Here is a 7136-nt window from a genome sequence, read left to right on the forward strand (position 1 = left end):
GAGAATCCATATGTGCACATTAGGGAATTTGAAGAGATAGTGGCCACCTTTCATAACTGACCTGATATTGCAGATATTATTAGGCTAGAACTTTTCCCTTTTTCCCTGAAAGAGAGAGCTAAGAGTTGGCTATACTCTTTGAGACCGAGATCCATAGGTACATGTGCGGAGATGACCCAAACTATTTTAACAAGTACTTCCTGCACCATAAGACCAACAACCTTAAGAGACAGATCTCAACATTTTCTCAAAAGGATAGTGAAACCTTATACCAAGCCTGGGAGAGATTCAAAGAGCTACAGAACCCGTGTCTGCACCATGGGTATGAAAGTTGGAGGTTAGTTAGCTATTTTTATGAGGGTTTAGCCAATAGGGAGTGCCAATTCATAGAGACGATGTGTAATGGGGAGTTTTTGCAAAATGATCCTAAAGAAGCCATAGATTACCTGAATGAGTTAACTGAGAAAGCCCACATGTGGACTTGACCTAGTGCTAGTAATAGTACTAATAGGTCACGTTTAACTGGGATTTACCATCTTAAGGAGGAAGACAACCTCAAAGCCCAATTAGAAGCTGTAACTAGGAAACTTGAGGCCTTAAAGATGAGAAATAATAAAGTCACCCACACGATTGCCAGGGTAGAAACTCAAACTTCATGTTTTGTTTGTGGGGGATTGGATCACTTAGCTCAGGATTGCCCAACCTATGGTGATATAAGAGAGGTTTATGAAGAATAGTGTAATGCCTTAGGAATGTATAGGAAACACCCTATTTAGAGACCTATAAACTTAGCTGGAGGAACCATCCCAATTTTAGTTGGATGGCTGATCAAAACCAACCTACATCATCTAACGATAATTGGAGTGTAAAGACACAACCATCTAGATTTCATCCTGCACCTCAATACAATGCTCGACCGAATAGGAATCCTTTAGAGGAAACACTTCAAGCATTTATGGAGGCACAAAATAAGACTAACCAAAAGTTTGAATCTGTTCTTGTGAAGGTGGTTGAAGAGAACACGGATATCAAAGAGTCAGATAACTAAGCTTACCAATGCTCTTATTATACAAGAGAGAGGCAAAATTCCATCTCAGCCTTGGACCAATCCGAAGGGGTCACATATGGTATAGGGATCCACTTCTGATCCGAAGAACATTAAGGGGGTCCACGCCATCACTACTCACAATGGTAAGATTTTAGATGGGCCTTTGCCAAGCCCACCTCGCACAAATGTCACCACTTTGAGCAGAACTGAAGATGCCCCCTCAAAAGTGCCAGAAAAGGAGGCTACGATCCAAGTGCCCTTTCCCTAAGGTCTTAGATCTGGAGGAAAAATTTCAGACAACCAAGGTGAGATTATGGAACATTTGAAAAAAGTTAAGATGAATCTACCTTTGTTGCATGTGATTAAGCAGGTACCAGCTTATGCCATGGTGATTAAGGATCTACGTACCATGAAAATGATACACCATGTCAAGAAAATTGCAATTTTGATAGAACAGGTAAGCGCGGTGATTGAGCAGAGAACGCTACTAAAGTACAAAGATCTAGGGTGCCCTATAATTGCCTGTCATATTGGGACATAAGAGTTCGATCAGGGTCTCTTGGACCTAGGAGCAAGTGTAAATTTAATGCCTTAGGGCAACAAAACCAACCATGTTCGATATTTGTTTTTTAAAATAAAAAAATAGGTGCTTAGAAAGGAATTCACTAACCTAGACACAAATCCAACTTCGAGCTTGAAAAACCCCAACCTGAAATAAGGGAAAAAACACCTTACTAGGCTTGGACCAAAGAATGAAACGAAAAAAAAAGCACTCGAATACCTAGTTAATCGATTGAGGATGATGAAATGGAGAAAAAAAAGAAAAACGAAAAGAGAGGATACCTTACTTGGTTGATCGGTTTGAGTTGCAATTTTACTACTGCTCTTTGGAGAAGAGAGATGGTTCGAAGAAAAAGATGAAAAGAAAAAAAAAAGCACTTTACCTTTTGATTGTTTGACAATGAGAAAACAAAAATAGAGAGTGCCTTACCTGGTTGACTTGTTGAGTTGTAGTTCCACCATTGGTCTTTGGAGAAGATGATGGAGAAGAAACAATCAAAGAGCCAAAGCTTGTGTTTTTGGTCGATTGAGGGCATAAGTTGCATTTTGAAATCTAATCAATGAGTACTTTGGAATCAAAATTTTGAATAAAGTATAAGCACTTAAAAAAATTGGAATTTTGGGCTTCTTCAATAAACACTAGCTTTTAAAACAAGCACTTATTTTGGGCTTATTTCCCAAATGACAATAAGTGCTTATTGGTGTGGTCCCGACCCAAAATAAGTACTTATTCGAATAAGCACTCCTTAACTTGGATTTACTTTTTTATTAAGTTCTTGTACAATAAGCACTCATTTGAAAATTTTGATTCCAAAATACTCCTCGATTAGATTTCAAAATGCCACTTATGCCCTTCAATTAGAACACATGGTTTGGTTAATAGGCATAGTTTGAAAGGAGTACAAATACAAATACGTATAGTGCAAATACATGCAAAATAATACAAAATACAAGATTCTACCCTCTACATATTTGCATTTGTACTCCTTCCAAACTGAGCCATAGTTTCTTTTCCAATGTCTTCTTCAAAGACTAGAGGCAGGGCTGCAACTCGACCAACCAGGTAAGGCATCTTCTCTTTTTGTTTTCTCATCATCAACAAATCAACTAGGTAAAGTATTTTTTAATTACTTTTTTTATTTTTCAAATTGTTCGTCAAATAAACCCTAATTATGATAGTTTCTTGTCCATTGTCGTCCTTGAAGATGAACATCTTCTCCCAATACCAACTTTAATTTCGTTTATTTTTTCTATTTGTTTGTTTTTTCTATCATTGGCAATGTATCCTCTATTTTCGTTTGTTTTTTCTATCCATTTTATCATCCTCAACCAATCAACAAAGTAATGTTTTTTTGTTATTCAAACCATCCCTAATTTCGATAGTTTCTTCTCCATCATCTCCTCCAAAGATGATTATCTTCTCCAAAGACCAGCCCTGATTTTGAACTAGTTCTTAAAACGAGGGTTAAACTTGTCTTTTTAAATTAATAAGTACTTATTGGAGAAATAGAACACAACACAACTATTTTTAAAATAAACACTTGATACCAAACACAAATAAGTACTTATTCTAATAATCACTTATTCAATAAGCACTAATAAACTTGGCCCAAGTCCAATTAAAATTTAAAATCCTAAGGGTATGTTTCAATTTCTAAACTTTCAATGCAAGTCTTTTACCATAATTTTTTATGACATAAAACAATTTACCTAGAAAATATGTTCGGAGCTCACATTATCTGTCCCCTAGGGACAAAAAAATTTCTGTTTCACCGAACACATCACCCACTCCAAAATAAATTCAAGACTGAAGGAGTCTAGACCTAACGATAGTCTAGATTAAAAAGAGATAATAAATTTTGCTAACCCGCCCTTAGTACCTTATAACTCTGTAGTCATTTCAGGGGTATTTTAGGCCTTAAAATAGAATAAATGTCTCATTTTCCTAGTTAAATTCAAAATTGTGATCTCTAAGGGTCTATGTGCAAATCTTATGGAAAACTATGGAAGTTTTATGGCTGAAATGCAGTTTTTGGAAAGCCGGTGTGAAGTCCAATTAAGAGAAGGGGTGTTTTTGTGAAAAGCTGAGTACAGGAGGGCGCCTCCTCTCCCTAGAAAACCCTAGGGCGCCTCTCCACTCATTCTTTTCATCTATAACAAACCCTAGACGCCCCTAACTGCTAAATCCTCACCTTCCATCCCTTTTAATATCCACCATTCATTCTAGGGCACTCTCTTTTTAGCATTCTAACCCTAGGGCGCCACCTAATTTCTAATCTTCACCATTCAACCTTTAGTCACTAGATCTCAGCCCTCTATTCCACTCTCTATCTCAGACATTCACTCTAGGGCACCACCCATTCCTCTTAATCTCCACCTTTCAGCCCTAGGCGGCCAAATCTCCACCATCCAATTCTGGGTGCCCAAATTTCAGCCCTACATAATATTGGGCGCCCTCTCATTCTCTTCTCAGCCTTAGAATCACCTTAGAACCATTCTAACCCTTCATTCTAAACTCTAGGGTGCCCATATTTTTGCTATAACTCAGATGTTGCCCCCCTCTTTCTCTCTAATCCTAGTTTTATCCACCATTATCTATCAAAAGGACCCAAGGGCTCCTGAGAATGGGTTGGATTCTGCCTTATGTAAGATGGAATGCTGATCTTGAGAAGTTCAAGGGTAGAGGAAGAGGAGGACGCCCAGGCAAGAGGAGGGGTTCCTGCTTGCAGTTCGCCTAAGCCACTACTATGACCTCTTGATTCGGATCCCAAGCATTAGTCAGATTTAATTTTTGTTCTTTCATTTTCAATTCCGTTTTTTCCTTTCTACAATTTACTTTCATTCAATTTGATTTTTTTTTTCTTTTCTGCAGATCTGGAATTTGGCCAGGTAAGATGGAAGGCCTAGCTCGAGAAGTTCGAGGGTTAAAGGAGAGATCCAGAGACTACTACCTCTGATCGGATTACTGAATTTTTATTTCGTTCCATTTAATTAATTATTTATGTTATTTATTTATTTATTTTGCACTTTTCACTTCCAGCACTGTTCGAATTTTATTTTAATGAATTTTAGTTTAATTAATAAAGTTCTGTGTTTCTGCAACTCTCAATTGTGTTCTCTTTCTCGGATTTAAGTAAATAACAAATTTTCCCTCGCTTCCCTATGGATATGACCCGTTCTCACCATTTACTGCGTTTGTAATTGTTTGAGAATCGGAAAAAAAATCTAAATATTAAAACTGGTGTTCCGAAGTGATTAACGACACGCTTCTGGACACACCAATACCCTCTGGCCCTCTCTACCTATTTCGTTTCTCCCTCTCCCACCTGCTGTCATTCCACTTTCATCTTCCTTTTCTCTTTTCTGCAACCTGCCCCCTCCTCCATTTCTTCCCTCTCACCGGTGATTACTCTTTCTATAACCGGATACCCTCATGTGTCTCTCCTCCTCTCTCTCCCCTGTTGTAGCAAACAACTCTGCTCCACCGGTGCCCTCACAGTACCGGCAACAACATCTAGGGTTTTTTCCTAGCTAGTGATTTAGTCTATTTGGGCCAATCAATCTACATGTTTAGAGGGTAGACCCAGAAGAATGTGCCATTGGTGATTTTGTTAGATGATTCACTTTTTTTCTTATGTTCCTAATAATCCAGAAGAATGTGGTAAATCAAACTCCGATGGTTTGAATCAAAAGTACACAGATCAAACTTTGCCTCAGATATTTATGTTGCTTGCCTAATATTCTATATACACTAATCTACAATGGAATGGTGATCTTGGAAAAGAAAACTTAGATCTGATTAATTTCTAACATGAAGTCATTTCCAAGTACATCATAGACAAGTCCTCTAACGGCTTAATCCTCATACATTCTTAGTTGACTAATTGACCTTGAGAGTGATTCAGGGCTGGAATTTTGTGGATGTGGATTGGAATGAGACCAAAAATATAATTAATGCACCAGTAATTGGGTTGGGCTCTTATTTGGATTTCGTAATATAATGAGGGTGAGAGCATGGGAAAAAATGGTTTCAATGGGGGTAATGAATGATGAGGGTATTATTTGCCTTGTTGTATTCATTGAATTTTTGTTAGTATTTATTTGGATATTTGGCAGGGTGGGTAATGAATGATGAGATGTTGTTGTTTGTAGTCTTTGCAAGGGACATGTTCGAAACTCCACTTGCTAGAGCCATTGCTGTTGTGTTGTGTTTTGGATTCTTTGGCACAATCATGCTCAAAACTCCCCAAACTTTACCATGGTTGTGTTCAAGAGTCTCAATTAGTACTGTGTACTTTGGGTCTAGTGTCATTTTGATCCCCAAACTTTAAAATGTGATCGTTAAACACTTGAACTTTCAAAACGTGTCAATCCATTATCTATTTACCATTAACTAGTTGTTAAGTGGCATTTGAAAAAGACATTAGTGCCATTTGAGTGCCATCTAATTTTCTTTATAAACCATCCAAATGTTGAAAAAAAATCAACCGTCCTAAATCCTTGCTTCTTCTATTGAATAAAGTTGGGGTCATGTATTAATGGGCATTCTAGTGACCTCAACTTTATTGAATAGAAGAAGCAAGGATTTAAGACAGTTTTTTCTTTGAATTTTTGGATGGTTTATAAAGAAAATTACATGACACTCAAAGGGCATTTATATTTTTTCAAATGCCACCTAACAACTAGTTAACGGTAGGTATTGGATTGATATGTTTTGAAAGACTGGATACTAAATTGTCACATTTTAAAGTTCAAGGGCCAAAATTACACTAGGCCTAAAGTACAGGGTACTAATTGATACATGACCTCAATTTTCTTGAATAGAAGAGACAAGAATTTGGGACTGTTAATTTTTTTGTCAACGTTTGGATGGTTTATAAAGAAAACTGGATGAAATTCAAAAGACATTTTTGTCCTTTTCAAATGCCACTTAATGACTGGTTAATAACTAATTAACAGTAGGTATTGGACTGACACATTTTAAAACTTTGGATGCTGAATTGTCACATTCTAAAGTTCGGGGACAAAAATAACACTTGGCCGAAAGTACAAGTTTCTAATTGGATTAACAACAGAACTAAACATCAGGTGATAGCTTGTTTGATTGGATGAAAGAGGGGAAGGAGGGAGATGACGGAGGAGAGAAATTAAAATGAAAACAAAATGAATGGAAATGAAAGAGGGGAAGGGGCTGGGCATCTAATTAAACACGAAAAGAAGTTTTGAGTCCAGAGATGTAGAGTCTAAGACTCCGTTAGTTTGAAATGGTAAGTGGGATGATGACGTGTTTGATTTCGATTGGAATGGAAATCAAACACGTCAGTGCATTACAAATTAATGGAGCCTAAACATAAATGGCAGTGTGGACTCCAAATTATTTTCATTTTCATTTAGGCACCCAATCCACTCTCTACTCTTGAAACCAGATTCAGTCAGTGCACAACCCGTTCCAATAGCCATTATAGCCTTGCATTGGGAATATCTCCCCATGCAAGGTTGTAAAGGCTGTTTGAACGGGCCTTGCACT

At 37.4% G+C, this 7136-nt stretch overlaps 1 non-coding gene across 1 annotated transcript; it reads right to left on the reverse strand.

Annotated features, from left to right (window-relative positions):
• Positions 1 to 218: 218 nt before the first annotated feature.
• Positions 219 to 325, reverse strand: LOC148880229 (small nucleolar RNA R71). The gene has a single exon (XR_016106045.1). It is a non-coding gene; the product is annotated as a small nucleolar RNA R71 (small nucleolar RNA).
• Between the last annotated feature and the right edge of the window lie 6811 nt (positions 326 to 7136).

This window comes from Nelumbo lutea, chromosome 1 (genome assembly GCF_056320005.1).
Source record: "Nelumbo lutea isolate HS-2025 chromosome 1, American lotus-T2T, whole genome shotgun sequence".
Classification (NCBI taxonomy): Eukaryota; Viridiplantae; Streptophyta; class Magnoliopsida; order Proteales; family Nelumbonaceae; genus Nelumbo; species Nelumbo lutea.